Here is an 18,793-nt window from a genome sequence, read left to right as displayed (position 1 = left end):
AAATGTGAGAAATGTAATGAAGCATTTCCTTATAAACTGTTGTAAAGATTTTGTTCCAGAGACCAAGTATGAGAAAAACAGAAGCCAATTGTTCAGTTTCATATTAGTCACCCTCTTCCACTGAACTGTTGGTAAATTCAAAGCTTCCCTCTATACGAATTTACTTTTATAGGAATATTATAAAATCTATACTTAGCAATATTAGAAAATAAACTGTACTTAATAGGTTTAATGGAAATTAAACCCAAATGTAATGGAAATCTGAATGAATGCTCAATTAAAAAATGTAATTTATAGCAGTGGTTCTCAGACTTTAGCGTGCATTTGGGTCCTCTGGAGGATTATGTTAAAACACAGATAGCTGGGCCCCAATCCCAGACCTTCTGATTCAGGAGGTCTGGGACTGGCCTACAGATTTACATTTTTGACAAGTTGCCAGCTGTATTAGATATTAGAGTTCTCCAAAGAGAATTGGGGTTCTCCAAAGAGACAGCATAGGTGTATTAGGAAGGAGATTCATTGTAGGAATTGGCTCATGTGATTATGAAGGCCAGGAAGTCCCAGGATGTTCCCCAAGAAGTCTCAAGATCTGCCATCTGCAAACTAAAGAACCAAGAAGGCCATTGGTCTAATTCAGTCTGAGTCTGAGGGCTGAGAACCCAGGAGCACCTGGCATAAGTTTCCGTCTCCATCTGAGTCTGAAGATCCAAGAACTAGGTGTGCTGATGTCTGAGGGCAGGAAAAGATGGAAGTTCCAGCTCAAGCAGAGAGCACGTATTTGCCTTTCCTCTCCCTTTTTGTTCTATTCTGGTCCTCAGTGATTGGATCCACACTGATGGGCATCCACAATGGCGGTCTTCTTAACCATTTTCCCACTTAGAAAAAAAGTGCAGCTTGTGGCCAGTGCTCATTTAATTTTACATAAACATGCTCTTGGAGGCTGAAGCAAATTGGACTGCTTTTCAATGTGAAAATAAAATAGAAAATATTATTTCTAAACAGAACTAACATCAGAATAATCTGAATGACCAGAGCTGTCATTCAGGTTGTAAGACAGTAGAACCCTTACATAGTAATAAGTGCTAGTGAAATGAGCTGGCCAGTAGATGATCCCTGAGAAAGCCATTTCCTAGTCTTATACACATCAGTAATCCAAAGCAGGATGGTGATCTGAAGTCCTCCATAGTCAAGGGTGATAAGATGACTCAGTGGAGCCATCACCACTATTGGGAAGATAGTGGGGACACCTGCCTCCCCTACCTTCCACACCATGTACATGATGGCACGTGACTTAGGTGTGCAAAGTGTACACAGTGTCAGCTTTGATGAAAAACTTCCACTCAATCTGCTACGTATATGGCATAGTCACTATACTGCTAAATTAAATAAATGAGTGAATGTAAATCAGGATTGAGATACCAATTAGATAAAATACTGGAGTTTGTATATGGTGGAGATTATCCTTTCTCTGGAATGTTTCAGCATCAAACCTTTGCTGAGTTTCTCTTCTTGTAGTGACTAAGAATTAGCTGAAATAACTGTAAAAGCGGAAGATTCCCATTTGGCTGGAAACTAGATCACGGCGGCTGGTTTACTAAGCCTTAAGAAATTCCTTTAGATTTGATGTGTCCAGACTTGTACTGGAATATGAAATACTCAGTTTGACAAGATCTGTGAGTTCCTAGTACATACGTGTTTTTAAAAATGTGTTTCTCAAAATACATTTAGGAAAAAATCCCTTTGAAATGTTAAAACTACCTTTAGGTGGTGATAAGGATGCTGACAACCCCTTCTGTTTAAATAAAAACAAACAACTTCTAACCTTCATGATGTTATAATACATCATTAACTTGTGTAGACAAACATCAGTGCTCACATTTAAAGTAATCATTAAACATTTTCAGAGTTATACTTAAAATGACTTTTTAATCATACTATAAAATATTACTGCAAAGTTGTTGGTGGGGTAGTTGTAATAAGTTGTAGTTCTTATTTCTTCTTTCTCTAGAGTCTGTTTTGGCTTTACCTTGGGGGGAAAATTCCCAAAGAATTGTAACTGAATACAGAAGCATTTTTAAAAAGCTTATTTTAAAGAGGAGGAGAAATTTTAGAGCTATTTCTAATAAACCTCAAAAACTGAGAAGTATTTATCTTGCTTCTTACCTTTTTTTTTAAATTAATAAGCATGCATTGCTTATATAAAACATTTCTCTGTGTGTGTCCATATCTGATGCAGATAGAAGTTCAGTGTGAATTTAGTGATTCCCAGGGAAGACTTTGGGAACTTTGGTTTCTGAGTTGTGCTCTCCTCTGACTACGTGGTGAGTCTTAGTCTCTGGAGTCAGCCAGATCCAGATCTTAGTCTCATGGAGTTAGCCATGATCATTTTAAACTTATTAAAGTGCTATGGTGTACAAAAGTGCTTATGAAACTAAAATGTGGGGAATTAAATTAGATACAATGACTGTGAGGTTTTGCTTTTTAGTAACTGTTTTTCATTACTTCATTGATCCAAAGTGAGATTTTTAAAGCTAAAGTCCTTGTTCCATTAAGATAATTCTGTCATTTGTCCAATTATTCGCCTTACTCAAATTCCTAGCCCCTTTGGTACTTTCTCTCTAGCTCTTGCCCTGCTTGATGATGTTCCTGAATGGTTTTAGTTTTCTTTGTTTATTTTTCCACTTGCTCGGGCCAGGCCTCCAATTTAATTCTTTTAGTTGAATGAGCTTCTTTCTTCCTTGTTACAGACTCACTTAGAGCTCATTCCTCTCTGCCTTAGTCCCAGTATGGTCTCAGTAATGACATGCAGTATGGGGACTTTGTTTGGACTCCTATTTGAACAAACCAACTGTAACAAGACACCTTTGAGACGATAAAAATTTGAATATGGATTGAGTTCTTGATGATAAGAAATTGTTAATTTTGTTAGGTTAATGGCATGGTAGTTACTTTAAAAACAAATTTCTGGCCGAGTGTGGTGGCTCATGCCTGCAATCCTAGCACTTTGGGTGGCCAAGACAGGAGGATCACATGAGCTCAAGAGGCTGCAGTGAGATGACAGTGCACCAATGCACTCCAGCGTGTGTGACAGAGCAAGACCCTGTCTCAAAAGGAAAAAAAAAAATTTTATTCATTAATTATAAACACACACTGATGTTCTTATAAGTGAAAAGATATATTGTTTTGGTTTTGCTTTAAGATTCCAGCAAAAATAGAACAGAAAAAGAGGGACTATATTAAAAAGACTGACAAAATATGTATCATTGTTGAAGCTTAGTGATGGGCGCATTGTATTCACTATAGTATTCTCTTTTGTATATATTTGAAGTTTTTCATATTAGAAGGTTTAAAAAATTAGAACAAAAATGAATGTGGAGTTTCAGCATCCTACCAGATGTTTCTAAAGGAACTTTAAGTGACAGTGGGGAAAAATGTCCATATCATCCTGGAGTTTAAGGCAGGGAATTTTTGGTAGGTGGCTATTGAAAAATAGCCAACCTGTTAGTAAAAAATGTATATATGATCTCATGGCCACAGATAGTAATGTAGAAGACAGATAACAAGAGTAGTAATCTTTGGGTGAGGAAGAACAGGAGAAGGCAGGCCAAGAAGTTACAGAGGGCCCCCAAGAACTAAGGAAATCTGTTTTGTAAAAGGACTTGTGCGGCCAGGTGTGGTGGCTCACACCTGTAATCCCAGCACTTTGGGAGGCTGAGGTGAGAGGACTGTGTGATCCCAGAAGTTTGAGACCAGCCTGGGTTGGTTTAATTAGCTGGGCATGGTGGCACATGCCTGTGATCCCAGCTACTCAGGAGGCTGAGGTGGGAGGATTGTTTGAGCCTGGGTGGTTGAGGCTACAGTGAGCTATGATCGTGCCACCGCACTCCAACCTGGATGACAGAGTGAGACTGTCTCTCAAAAAACAAACAAACCTATACAAACAATGGTAGGAATGTCAAGAAACCCAGGAGTGAAGAGAGGATTAGTCAGATGCTGTGAGAGGAGGTGGAGAAAACCAGTGTAGAATGGGAAGGCACCTTTGAAAAGCCTAGAGGAAAATTTTAGAAGGGCATTAAGGAGGAGCGTAGCAAGGAAGTCTAGACCTATGACTTGGAACTCAGTAATGACGTGCAGTATGGGGACTTCGTTTGGACTCCTATTTGAACAAACCAACTGTAACAATGTATATAACATTCTGTTATATAAATAGGATATCCAGAGATAGGAAATAGGGGAAATAGAGGATAATTTGGAAAAACACCCCACTGTTATTATTTGTGGCAGTTATGTTCTATAAAGTCACTAAGGACATAATTAGTGAATACTGAGCCATTGCTCCTAGGGGAACAATACAGAGTTAGATTCCTGTGAGCCTCTGGTTGTAACGATTTTGTCAACTGTCAACCCATCAATACATAGCCTTGTTTTACATGTGTTTCTGTTTAAAGATACCTTGTTTAGTATACATTGTTGGTTCATTAACATTGACCTCATGGCCAAGAGCACTATATCTCATGCCTGAATGAAGTTTATCCAATGCATCTCTTCTCCCTAAGGCACATCATGGCCTTGTTGTGATTAAGAACATTAGACAACACTAAGGCATGATGTTTGGGGCTCATTTTAAACAGCAAAATCACCAAGAAACCCACAAAAATGAAAAAAAAAATTGTCCTAAAAACTGGTCACAAAAAGGACATTTGTTTATAATATAAGGACTAAAACAAAGAGTGTAGGCTGGTTTGGCTTCAGCTGGGTACGTGTATGTGGAGTGACTCAAATATTTTGGTGTGTACTCGCTGCAGTTGGCACATATACTAAAATTGGAATGATACGGAGGAGATTAGTACGGCCCCTGTGCAAGGATGACACAAATTAGTGAAACGTTCCATAATGAAAAAAGAAAAAAAAAATTGGTTCTCTCCACATGTGCGCAAATGACCATGAGCGTTGGTCTTGGGGTTATAAATAAGTTTTAGAAGATGAATTTGCAAATATGGAATCCATGAATAATAAGGATGCACTGTATTTTTTCATCTTTATTTCTTAATTGACAACTGTGATCTGTATTTTTAATGAGCCTTTTTTGGGGAGCTTGATAGGCATTGAGTGTTTTTCCCAAAGATTTGTCACCTTCTTGTGAATTGTCTAGTCTGTTCTTTTGGTTTTATAGATTTACTCTAAACTAAAAGTTAATGGTAGTTGCCATTTATAATTTCTTGCAGAGGTTTTTGCAGAGATCATCCATTTAATATTTTTGTGCACTGAAGGTTTTAATTGTACAGTCAACACTGTCATTCACTTGTGATTTTCATTTTTTCCAAGCTTAGAAAACTTGAAGGATGATGACTTTTTTATTGGAAAGGTTAAAAAAAAAATGTAGGTAAAAGTGATGGATGCCTAGGCTGAGGGTGGTGACTGAATATGTGGTACTTGAAATTGAGTTTGAGTGTCCAGCCCTGATTTCATTGTATCTTGGGATACTTAAAAAAGTCTTGCAGAGGCAATCTGCTTGAAAATGCTGTATAAACCTTAAACCTTTGTAAACTGTCAAATGTAAGTGCATAATAATTTCTGATTTGTAGACTTCTGTTGACAATCTTTCAAGACAGGAGAAAGGTGAAAAAGACTGAAAAGACAGATATTTTTCAGAAATTAAAAACATGTAAATTTTCTGAAATAGAGAATGAGAGATTTTTCTAAATGTGACCCAGAAGGCTTTCAGGTGATTTCCTAACAAGATTTGAGTTTTCTCAGGTTAAATATAGTTGTGGCTCTCTACCATGTGCCCCAGTCTTATCTTTGTTATACCCTTTCACACATACTCTGTTCTTCACATACCCTTCCTTCTGCTGGCTAGTGGAACTTTCTTAAGCATTTTTACCATGTATTGTAGTTATGTGTCATCTTTCTTCCTCCTAGAAGAGAAGTTTCTGTCTTACTCCATGTTTTATATTGTAGACCCTAGTTCAGTGCCTTTTAAACAGCAGACATGAAAATAATCCTCTAATGGAATAAATGGATAGAAGAAGGGATAATTTGTGATTAGCTGGGAAAGAAGTGTGGTTAAGTCTGCGTGGGTTTCTCAATAACAAGCCTTTCTTGAATTAACCTCATTTCCTGTATAAATCAGATACTTATTGGAGAGAGAATTTGGGTAATGTTGTTGTTAGGGGATATCAGAATAAAAAACCTCATGTTTCATTAAGTTTCTTAGGATTTTTTATGGATAAGCTGGAAAAGCTTGGGCTTGATTATAGTAAGATAGATGAATGTGTTGCAGGTTGATTAACTGTTGACTTTGTGCAATTTGCTGCCTTGCCAGTGCTATTCTAAATTTTCCATCAAGGAACTATTAAGGAAGAGGAAAGTTTATACTTTATTTTGGAGGGTTTAGAGGGTTGAGGGTACAGGAATTAAAGGTTGGGTTATGGGTGGGTATAGGGAGACTTTAGAAGCACAGCCAGGAGCAAAATGTCTTTGAAGTCTCATGTTTTCACATAAAGATGCATTCACTTTGTATTTTCAACATACCTGTGTTGGTTTTAAAATATTTTAAATTATCACCGAATAAAATGTTTTAGTAGTCCTTTCCAAATGTCATGGTATTCTAGTTTGAGAAGAGTGGTCTTTGATCAAGAAAGGTGATCAAATTTGTGTCTATCCCATTTTTGGGAGGAAGCTAACCAACTGGATGTCAGACATCATAATAGAAAAGGCTGCAAAAAGTTGAAGGCAATCAATATGAACACATACACAATTAAGCTCTACTGAATGCAGCTTCGTAGAGTCAGGGGAAAAAGTGCATGTTTATAGAGTGGGAGACCTGGATCAGTAGCAGCTCTTGTTAAAAAGATTTAAGATTTCAGCCAACCATTTGATATGGGTGGCCTTCTCTGGCAGCTTTAATGGCACAGTACTCAGAATTAAGGAGATAATCATCCCGTTGTTTGCTGACTTTGTTAGGCTGCTTCCAAGGGCTTGTTTTCAAACAAGTTCTACATTTTAAGAGGGTAAGCCAGGGAAGTAAGTGGACTAGAAACTATGCCCTACCAGGAATAGTTGAAAGGCTATCAGGTAGAAAGGAGAGCAAAGTTAATTCTCAACTTCAGGGGGCAGGATTGGAACTTATGAGTAGACATAAGAAGGACATGTTTTTCTACTTCAATAAATTAAGATTTTTTGCTCTGTAAACACACATAAAATGGATATCATATACTATTTAGTAATCAGTTTTCACTTGATAGAGCTTGTATATCTTATGTTACTATTTATATGTTCATATGATTTTTAATGGCTACATAGCATCTCTCTATATGAATGCACTCTTATTTATTAAAACCATCCCTGGCTGATAGTTACTTTGGTCATTTCTAATTTCTTAGTATAAACGACAACACGACAATGAAGATATCTCAAATACACTCATCCCTGTATATTTGTTGAGTTGTTGTTTCCTTAAGACAAATTCTTAGCAGCAGAAGCTGAGTCGACATTAGTACTATTTACTTATGGCTTTGGATACTTATTGCCAAACTGCTTGTTACCAGTAATAGGAACTGCATGTGTTAAAGAAGTCAGATCACCCCAAATTAGAGATGTTGTCATAGGGATTTTGGCAGTGGGTTGAATGTTGGACAGTGATCTCAGGCTCCTTAAAAAACTCGTGTAAGTTTTAATGTAGGACCAGGTGACTGTTTCATCTAGAATTTTCACATTTCGGTCTTACTATGTAAGTCACACTGTTATAGAAAACTGTTAAGAGTCTGTAACAGGGAAAATAACTGCAGAAGTTTTCTGTATTCGGAAAGCACTGTAGAAATTGACCAAGGAAGAGAGGCACATGGCAGGCAACAACACAATGCTGTTAGGTTGCATGTATGATAGAAATAGTAAAGGAGTCTTTCAGCAGATTAACCATTTTATAACTTAGGTAAGTTGGGGTTTTCCAGCTAAGTAAATTGCATTTTCTACATCCTGTCAGAGCTGGGTAACAACTGCTTCTTGGGAAGATGGGAACAGACAAAGAGCTGCTTTAGATCATGTTCCCAGTAAAGAGCTCAAAGTGATTTTGCACATGTTTTATCCTCATGACCTAAAGCTCAATGCAGTGAGATGGTGTAGTGCACTGAGATGATCAGCAAAGGGGATTCCAGCTTCAGTAGCCATTGGGCCTCTCTGAGCTGTAGTTTCTTAACCTGTATAGGAGCTGAATTACCAATACAAGTCAGAGAGAGAGTTACAGTGAGGATTTCCTGAGATGATATATCGGATAGTGCTTTATGATCTGTAAAATGCTTTACAAATATTAGTTGTCAAGTTAGACAACTGATTCTAGTGGAACTTTCCAACTTAAAGCTTTCTAATGGATGAAAGAGCTAGTGAACTTCATCAAGGCAGAAGTTAGGTCTGATTTTGCTTAATTTTGCCTTACTGTTTGTGTTTGGCTCATAGTTGCAATTCACTAAATATTTGTTGAATGAAAAAAATGAAATTGTTTTATTAACACGTTAGAGAGGCACCCTTGAAAATGTGTGCTTCTTATCTTTGTGAAGTAAGTACTGCTATTCGTATCTTACGAGCAGGGAAACAGATCCATCGATTCTCAAATCACTCTCACAGCCAGATTCTGCATTTTTCAGGTGATTTCTAATTACATGAAAGAGATTAGATCAGGTACCTTTTTTGGTTATTTAAGAGGAAAGATGGAACCAAGCCTATGTTCTGTAGCTCTGTTGTGTAAAATCACTTAGAGCAAATGAATGAAATATTTTGTCAGACTTTATTTTTACAGTAATTACTGACCCTTAATAGAAAATAATTTTATGTGTAGCCCTCCCCAGAGTCTCTGTTGCTAGGAAGCTAATGTTGCTACCCCTAATATGGCAACTTTGTCTATTTTTCTGTTCTTTGTGCATTGTGTTTGGTCTTAAACTGTGAATATTCCATTAACTGAGAACTCTGAACAGCCATTGTGTAACTGGAGTGATAGTCTGTGTCAGTTGGATGCATTGTACTTGAGAATAAACATGCTGTTTTATTTGTGGTGGGACTTCTCTCATTGCCACTAATAATATGTTGTTAACTGAAGATATAAGGCTATTAATAAACCTCATAAGTACTTTGCATTGTTGAAACAATCCTTCAGTGTAGGATCACATGTTTTAATAGATATGTATGTCTATATTTTCAAATAGGCAGTAGACCCATTAGTTTCTTATCCTGGTCAGAAGTGTCAGTGAAATTGAGTCCAGAATTGTAGTTATGTGTGCTTTCCTAGGGAGAAATTTCTTTTCTTTTCTTTTTAATCAGAATCTCAAATTGCTCTGTGGTTTAGAAATGTTTAGGGACCACTGACCCAGCAAATTCAATTCAGCCCTGATAGCTTATTTGATTCATGGTGACTGTGTCACTAGAAAGTGATATAAAATCCCTAGACTAGCACAGGGCACACATAGGTGCTAAACAAATATTTGTTGGAAACCCAATAAAAATCACTGGTGCTTTTTTTCTTTCTTCGCTGTAACACATTATGGCCTGTGAACCTCTAGAAGACAGGATCTTTGTCTTACTGTCCTTGGCAGCTGTCTTAACTTCTCACGTCTGTCTCCTAGTGTCATAGAATGTGCACTTTCTATAGCAAAGGAGAATTTGTAAAACTTTTTCTTACCAGACACCCTCATACATACAACAAATCTGAACATGTATCCTCAATATGTACACTTAGTTGTAAATTATATACGTGAACATATCTCTATTGAGAATACATGTCATGTTCAGATTGTTTTATGCTAATATGAGACATACATAGTTGCAATGTTAAAAGAAGAGATGAAAGGTAGTGTTTTAGGATGTATTGATAACCATGATGGCTTCATATTAATATTAAAAGCTATACCTATTTCTGCCCATGCCTACTTTTGGTGTTCTCGTAATCTGAGCATGCACCCAGTTCTAGCTCTTTGCAGCTCCTCTTCCACTTCCTAACACTCTTGCAGGAGATACCCTTACTGCTAACTGCTTATTCTCTATGCTTCTTAATTCATATTCTTGAGAGTCAGTATCTGATTGATTCAGTTCACCTTGTCATTCCAGGTCAACTCATGTGAGTCTCATTGACATACAGCGTTGTTTTTGGCTTCTTTTGGGAAGCCCACTCTGGTCCACACAGGTGACTGCATGAGGTGGGAAATGAAGACACTGGCACAGACGTGCCTGGTAACAAGGAGTGTGTGCAGGGCAGCTCCACTGAGAAGTAGCCTGGTGAGGCTAGAATGGTGACTGCTTTCACTATTAGACAAATGTCGATGGTTAGAGAAGAGAGACCAAAGTGTGACTTTAGAAACAGAAAAATCCCCTTTTTTTCCTTTGAAAATCCATACCTATATCTTTTGAAGACCACTAGGCATGTCAGGTAAACCTTTTGCAACTTAAGTTAATCGGAGAACTGGAGAACATTTATTCCTGCTAAGATCTTTCCCACCCATTCAACTCCCTGACTAGTTGCTGCTGAAGAGAAAAATGGTAGCAGCTTCGTCTTTAAGATTTAGCCCATAGTTCTTGCAGTGGGAAAGTCAGCCCTAAAGAATGGTTTCATGTTTGCTCCCATTCTACCTTGTGCAGGCAGTAGTTTAAGAATTTCTTCTGCAGAGCACAACTTGTGTAGTCACCCAATAGGGTCTTCCGGTTCACCGAGACCATGGTATTGCAGTAAACAGTTTAATTGACGCAAAGCTGGCTAGCCACATGGGAAATGGAGTTATCACTCAAATGAATCTCCCTGAAGTTTTAGGGGTTGAGGTTTTTCAAGGATAGTTTGGTGGACAGGGGACTATAGAATGGATGCTGCTGATTGGCTGGGGATGCCATCATAGGAGTGTGGAAAACAGCCCTCATTCGCTGAGTCTGCCTCTGGGTTAGGGGCTATAGGACCAGTTGAGTCATGAGTTGCAGGTCCAGGTGGAGTCAGCCAGTCTTCAAAAATGCAACAGTCTGAAAAGACATCTCAAAAGGCCAATCTTAGATTCCACAAAAGTGATGCTATTTCCAAGAATAATTGGGGAAGTTACAAATCTTGTGACTTCCATAACAATGGCTGGTTATCATTTATACCTACACTTTAAAAAAACGTTTATTTTAGGTTCAGGGGTGCATGTGCAGGTTTGTTATATAGGTGAACTCGTGTCATGGGGGTTTGTTGTACAGATTGTTTCATCACCCAGGTGTTAAGCCTAGTATCCATTAGTTATTTTTCTTCATCCTTTCCTTCCTCCCACCCTCCACCCTCCATTAGGCCTCAGTGTCTGTTGTCCTCTACGTGCCCATGTGTTCTCGTCATTTAGCTCCCATTTTTATAAGTGAGAAAGTGTAGTATTTGGTTTTCTGTTCCTGCGTTAGTTTGCTGTGGATGATGGCTTCTAACTATCACGCAAAGGACATGATCTTATTCTTTTTTATGGCTGCATAGTATTTCATGGTATATATGTACCACATTTTCTTTATCCACTGTACCACTGATGGGCGTTTAGGGTGATTCCATATCTTTGCTATTGTGAATAGTGCTGCAGTGAACATACATGTGCATGCGTCTTTATGATAGAATGATTTATATTTCTTTGGGTATACACCCAGTAATGGGATTTCTGGGTGGAATGGTAGTTCTATTTTTAGAACTTTGAGGAATTGTCACATTGTCTTCCACAATGGTTGAACTAATTTATACTTCCACCAATAGTGTGTAAATGTTCCTTTTTCTCTGCAACCTCACCAGCACCTGTTATTTTTTGACTTCTTGATAATAGCCATTCTGACAGGTGTGAGATGTTATCTCTTTGTGGTCTTTATTTGCATTTCTCTAATGATCAGTGATGTTGAACTTTTTTTCCACATACTTGTTGGCCGCATTTGTGTATTCTTTTGAAAGGTGTCTGTTCATGCCTTTGCCTACTTTTTAATGGAGTTGTTTTTTTTTTTTTTTTCTTACAAATTTAAGTTCCTTGTAGGTGCTGGATATTAGACTTTTGTCAGATGGATAGTTTGCAAAAATATTCTCCCATTCTGTAGGTTGTCTGTTTACTTTGATGATAGTTTCTTTTGCTGTGCAGAAGCCTTTTAGTTTAATTAGATCCCATTTGTCAATTTTTGCTTTGGTTGCAATTGCTTTTGACGTGTTCATCATGAAATCTTCGCCCATTCCTGTGTCCAGAATGGTATTGCTTAGGTTATCTTCCAAGTTTTTGAGTTTGACATTTAAGTTTTTAATCCATCTTGAGCTGATTTTTGTATATGATGTAACGAAGGGGTCTAGGTTGAATTTTCTGCACCTGGCTAGCCAGTTATCCCAGCACCATTTATTCAATAGGGAGTCCTTTTCCCATTGCTTGTTTTTGTCAGGTTTGTCAAAGATCAGATAGTTGTAGGTATGTGGCCTTATTTTTGGGTTCTGTAGTCTGTTCCCTTGATCTGTGTGTCTGGTTTTGTACCAGTACCATGCTGTTTTGGTTATTGTAGCCCTGTAGTGTAGTTTGAAGTTGGGTAGTGTAATGCCTACAGCTTTGTTCTTTTTGCTTAGAGTTGCCTTCTATGCCTACATCTTAGCAGAATTCAGGCCCTTCTGATAATCCTAACCTTGTGTTGTTTCATTACTTTTACAAAATTGATTTTGTTTTAGAAAGTGCTATTCTCATTCTTGCTTTAAAGTTAAATTATAAACTAAATTTTCCCCGAAGTTAGCCTTGCCCATGCCCAGGAATGACCAAGCACAGTTTGGAGGTTAGAAGCAAGGGTCAGATATCTCTTACTGTCACAGTTTTGCAAAAGCAGTTTCACTTCCCTCTTCTAAGTCCCTTCTACGTTGATTGGAGCCAGCAGAGAGAACTTTTGCAGCATTTCTTAGTTTGAATGTGCCATATAAATGAAACGTGTTTGGAAATGTGAAACCTAGTCATCCATGAGAATGTTTTCCTCTGAAAGGCAGCACTTCTTGATAAGTCCCTTCCTCATGGAACTTTGACGCAGTGTTGGCCCATTTTAAAATTTATTGGTTACCTTGGGAGATGCCCGAGCTTATCAGAATTAGACTTTCTCATTTGAGTACATTCTTGCAGTATAGAAGGTTGCGGATGTTTTATAACTTTAAGAGGCGCAGTGGTATTGAATTTAGAGTTAATTTTTAAAACTGGCTCCAAAGTCATCAGCATGGACAAAGCTTACAGTCTTCCAAAGAGAGAGAGTGCCAAAGTTCAGCACTTGGCATTCTTGGTTTTATTTTTTTTCTCTGCACCCATATTGGGTAACTATGATTACCTTCATTTTACAGAGAAGAAAACAAAGCTTAAAAGTTAATTTGACTAAAGTCACAGATGAGTCAGGTATAAGGTAGAGAGTGATCCTGTGTGAGAGTAGTTTACATTTATCTTAATGATATGGTTGTAATCTTATCTATAATGCATGTTAAAAATCAACCTCTCAAGATTTTTTACACCAAAGGCAAAAATGTTCAAATGTTGATATATTCCCTTCCATTCATTTTTGTATTTTTGTTTAAAATCTTCAACATCATACCCAGTTTTCAACCTAACTTTATAAAGTAAGCGTTTCCTTCATCTTCCTAAACATGTTTAAGATCTGTATCATAATTTAATAATTATTACGTTTCTGAAATTTTTGTTTTACAATAGTGAGGCAGTGAATGTATTTATGTGTAAGTCTGTGGGTTTTTTTTCTCTCTCTCTCCCATAGAGGCAGAGACTTGCTCCATGGCCCAGGCTGGAGTGCAGTGGCATGATTGTCACTCTGTTGCCCAGGTTGGAGTGCAGTGGTGCAATCATGGCATGCTTTAACCTCAAACTCCTGGGCTCAAGCTATCATCCTGCCTCAGCCTGCTGAATAGCAAGGACTACAGGTGTGCATCACCATGCCTGCCTAATTTTTAAAAATTTTTTTGTAGAGACAGGATCTCAGTATGTTGCCCAGGCTGATCTCGAACTCCTGGCCTCCCACCTTAACCTCCCAAAGCACTGGGATTACAGGCATGAGCCACCATGCCTGGCCAAGGTTGATTTTTTAAAAACATTATTTCCTTAGTATGTGTATTATTAGAAGCAAAATTACAGGTCAGAAGTCACATTTTGAAAGATCATGATCACTTAAAGAACCCTTAATACATTTTGCCAAATTGATGTCTTTTAAAAATGGGATCGATTTCCATACTCATCAGGGTATGTTTGAGTACATAGCTCACTGTAGACAGAGCTCCTGGGGAGGGATGGATGGCTCTGGTGCTCTTCTACCCAGCTGTAGAGCTTTATCTAGAGACCAGCTCCACTGTGGGGCAGTGGAAGGCTGTTAGTGCAGAGGTATCTTCTCAGTATCTGCCTGACACACTACTGTATCCAGCTGCCTGACCCAGTCCTGCCCACCTGCCTTCCTTTCTTCCTGCCTCCCCTCTGTTTTATCAACTTTGTCTCAAAAAGCATAGCTTCCTATCTCTGTATGTTCGTCATTCTCCTATTTATGGTCCCTCAGTACGTTATAGTGCTTGCTAAGGTTTCAATGTCTCATATGAATCTCATGTTGAAACTTAATCCCCAATGTGGCAATGTTGAGAGGTGGGGCCTTTAAGAGGTGGCTCTGCCCTCATGAATGGATTAATCCATTCATGGATTAATGGATTAATGGGTTATCACGGGAGTGAGACTGGTGGCTTTTAAGAAGAGGAGGGGACCTGAGCTAGCACACTCGGCCCTCTTACCGTGTGATTCTCTGTGCTGCCTCGAGACTGCCAAGTCCTCACCCGCAAGAAGGCCCTCACCAGATGCAGCCCTAGAGTTCGGACTTCTCAGCCTTCGTACCTGTAAGAAATAAATACCTTTTCTGTATAAATTATCCAGTTTCAGGTATTCTGTTATAAGCAACAGAAAATTGACTGATAATACATTTATTCTAATTGTGTTCACTTTTCTTTCATCTAGACTTACAAGAAATTTACTTCTCTGGTTGGCTTTTCAAGGAAGCTTTTGAATTTATCACTTCTGATTTTTCTATTAATGCATTCATTATTAGTGAAATATTTGTAATCATTTTTCAAACAGTTTGGGGTTTTTTTTTTTCTCATTTCAATATGTAGTTCACTTATGTTAATTATGTAGGGCTTACATTTTTCTTTGTTCTCAACCTGCATCAGATTCCATAACATTTGATATGTTGTAGGGTTTCTGTTTTCATTCATTATACACCTTCCCCACCCCAGGCCTTTTCGTTACTTTCAACACAGTCTCATATTAGGATTTATGTTTTTTAAAACATTTAGGAGAATAGAATAGTTTTTTTCTCCATGTATTGGTTTTTTGTTTGTTTAAATGTCTGTTATTTCTGTGATGGCTTTGTTTTAATCTGTGCTTGGAGAGTGGTCTTTCATTGCTACTTTGCAAAATGTATTTTTCTTTGGCCTAGTATGATTGTGTGTGTACATTTGGGGACAAAACGTTTTTGTGGAGATAATGTAGACTTAAAATTTTAAATCTATAGCTGTGTTTTCATTACAATGAAAATTTGATGTCCTTAGCCTGCCCTGAGTATAAAGCCTTGACTTGCTTTTTGAGCATAGTTAACAGTGTTGAGATAAGAGAGACATTTGCTGGCAGTTGCACTGATGGCTGCACTGTTGTCCAGTGGGCCCAGCTGGGTATACAGCGTGCCGTATAAATAGAAATCTAGACACAGGTCCCTAGAAGCCTAATCTGTGACCTAGACCCTGTCTCTGGGGTGCTCTTACCAGAAAGTTAATCTGTTAGAGGATCTTTCATCAACATAAAAGGCAGAAATAATTTTCTAAATGCTGTTGATAAAATGTGAGTGCATGCTGCTTCATTCTATTATGGAAACTGAGCATTGGAGACTTATTTTCCTTTTTAACACCACTTGCCTCCAGTAACTTACACTAATTGTCATATATACCAAGCCTTTGAAAATTTGTAGTTTTTGTAAGTTTTTAGGAAATATGCATGCTAATTAGTGACTAAATTATGTTGCTTTTCATGTGAATTTAGTAAAGTTGTTTTAAGACCCCTTGGCTTAGTTTTTCATGAGACTTTCTAAACATGCTTAATCTCTGCATACTATTTTAATAATAATGTAAGTTTTTGACTTTTTGCTATTATAATGGCCAGTGAATATATTTGTGCTGAAGTGTGGAATTTTTTTGAACATTATTTTCTTACTGTATATTATTAGAGGTGAAATGTTTGGGTCAGGAGTTACAAACATATATTTTTTAAAAAACTAACCACTCTAAAGACCCTTGATGCATTTTGTCAAATTGATTTCTTGTAAAAATGGGACCAGTTTGCACCTCCGTTGAGGTATGAGAGAGTGCCCATCTCCTTGGGGACCTAGCCGCTTGATGGTTCCAGCGCTCCATCCAAAACTGCTTCACTGTGGGGTGTTTTGTGTGACATGGTGGTGTCATATGTCTTCTCTACAAGAAAAGGCATTGTTACCAAGGCAAACAGAGATACTTGATACCGTTATGTATAAACCAGAGGAAGCCTTTGCCAGAGAGACTGTTGACAATTGCTAGAGGGTATGATAATGCAGAAGTTACAGAGTGTTCCTTTGGCAACATGGGTTAATGGATTTGTTCCAGTGTTAGAGCCCTTTTTAATGAAAATTCTGAACACCTACACTGGAAAAATAAAATAAAAAGCCTTAGTCAGGAATGTATTGCTTGTTAAGATTTAGCCAAGGAGGTCACATGTTATTTAACAAGGTAGATTACTTTTTCTTTGTAGTAGGCAAGGAAATAGCTATGCTTCACTTCTAAATAAAAAAATATTTAAAAAAGAGAATACATTTTTTAAAAAGAAAAACATGACTAAGATAACTGTCTCATTCCTAGGCACTTTTTAATCTTATATAAATTTACATTTAGAGACTTAACAATTTGGCGTTTTTGAATGAATGCCTGAAATACAGTTGGACTATAGAGTCTCAGCTGAGAAACAGACATGTGGAGCAAGGTATATTCCGTCATTTATCAGAAAAGTTAAAGGCAATTCATTTTGTTTACAAGGCGGCACATAGATTATTCAGAGAGAGAAAAACATGGGTTTATAGGAAAATTCTTACCTATTTGGTAAGGACTCTGAGTTTGTACTTTAGCTTTATGTCTCATAAATCAAGTCCCAAGGTCACCAAGTGATAGTATTCCCAGGTTACTTGTGGGTCGAGGTGCAGAACGACTTGGAACGTTGTGGTTGGGCGTCTTTTTCTGCCATCCAACTTTGGAGGTTGCTGGTAGGAAATGCTTATTTTCCTTTTTTAGTGCATTTCAGTTTAAAACAAAATAAAAATGGAAAGCCAGTGTTTTCCCTCCACTAATACATCTCTAACTTACGGTTGTAATAAACAGTGATTAGAAATATACTTTTTTTTTTTTTTTTTTTTTTTTAAGAGACAGGGCCTTGCTCATTTTCCAGGCTTGAGTGCAGTGGAGAAATTGTAGCTCACTACAGCCTTAAACTCCTGGGCTCAAGGCATCCTCATGCCTAAGCCTCCTGAGTAGCTAGGACTACTTGCTTGTGCTGACATACCCGGCTATTAAAAAATTATTTTTTGTAGAGACGGTCTCGATATGTTGCCCAGGCTGGTCTTGAATTCCTGGCCTCAAGCAATCCTCCTGCCGTGGCCTCCCAAAGCACTGGGATTACAGTATGGACATAAGCCACCATGTCCAGCCCTACTTTTGCTTTTTTGAATACACGTGCGTTAAGCAGAAATTTCTAATGTCAGTGCATTCTTTGCATCAGAACATGTTTTAACTCATGAGTTAAAAAAAAAAGTATATTTCTAATCACTGTTTATTACAACTATAAGTTAGAGATGTATTAGTGGAGGGAAAACACTGACTTTCCATTTTTAACTCATGAGTTAAAACATCGCTGTTTCTGGCATAACGGTCTTTACACATTTCCATCTTTATATTAAAAACTTCTGAAATAAAATTTCTTTTGGGGCTAGAAAAAGGTAAGATTGGATCCAGTGATCTCTTTAGGACTTTCCTTTTCATACTTTGCAATCTCATTACTATTATCACAATGTATGTACTAATACAATAAGGTTGAGGTTTAACCAAAAGTTCTCTTTTCTTCTGGCATGCTTTGTGAGAAAATATTTGAGCTGGTGTAAATTGTAGTTACTGGCAGATATGGAAGAGAGTCCGACTCTGAGTATTCATGATGCTGATATGCTGCTGCAATTAGTCAAGTGCTACATGAGTTAATGTCATTACCAAAGGACAGTCTATTATCAGAGAATAAAGTATAATTTGTAAATGTGGAGGACCTAGAGGAATAAAGTTGTTGCCTTACCAGTCACTAAACTTATCTAATAAATAAAAATGAGGATTTATTATTATTATTATTTTTTTTTTTTTTTTTTAAAGATGGAGTCTCGCTCTGTCACCCAGGCTGGAGTGCAGTGGCGCCATCTCAGGTCACTGCAAGCTCCGCCTCCCGGGTTCACGCCATTCTCCTGCTTCAGCCTCCCTAGTAGCTGGGACTACAGGCGCCCGCCACCACGCCCAGCTAATTGTTTCTATTTTTTAGTAGAGATGGGGTTTCACCATGTTAGCCAGGATGGTCTCGATCTCCTGACCTCATGATCCACCTGCCTCAGCCTCCCAAAGTGCTGGGATTACAGGCGTGAGCCACCGCGCCCAGCCGAGGATTTTATTTTAAAGCCAGAATTTCATAAGCCATTATCAGCGAGAAAAGGTGGTGAGGATAGCAGGGAT

At 37.9% G+C, this 18,793-nt stretch overlaps 1 protein-coding gene and 1 non-coding gene across 12 annotated transcripts in view; both read left to right on the top strand.

The window, feature by feature from the left end:
* KANK1 (KN motif and ankyrin repeat domains 1) overlaps positions 1 to 18,793 on the top strand; it is a 240,993-nt gene that overhangs the window by 48,717 nt on the left and 173,483 nt on the right. The gene's annotated exons all lie outside the window — the stretch shown is intronic.
* Positions 4,793 to 4,898, top strand: LOC114672975 (U6 spliceosomal RNA). Its single transcript, XR_003723487.1, has one exon. It is a non-coding gene; the product is annotated as a U6 spliceosomal RNA (small nuclear RNA).

The sequence above is a fragment of the Macaca mulatta genome, chromosome 15, assembly GCF_049350105.2.
Source record: "Macaca mulatta isolate MMU2019108-1 chromosome 15, T2T-MMU8v2.0, whole genome shotgun sequence".
Taxonomy (NCBI): domain Eukaryota; kingdom Metazoa; phylum Chordata; class Mammalia; order Primates; family Cercopithecidae; genus Macaca; species Macaca mulatta.
Note: the sequence above shows the minus strand (reverse complement) of the source record. Positions and strands in the feature narration are given on the sequence as shown.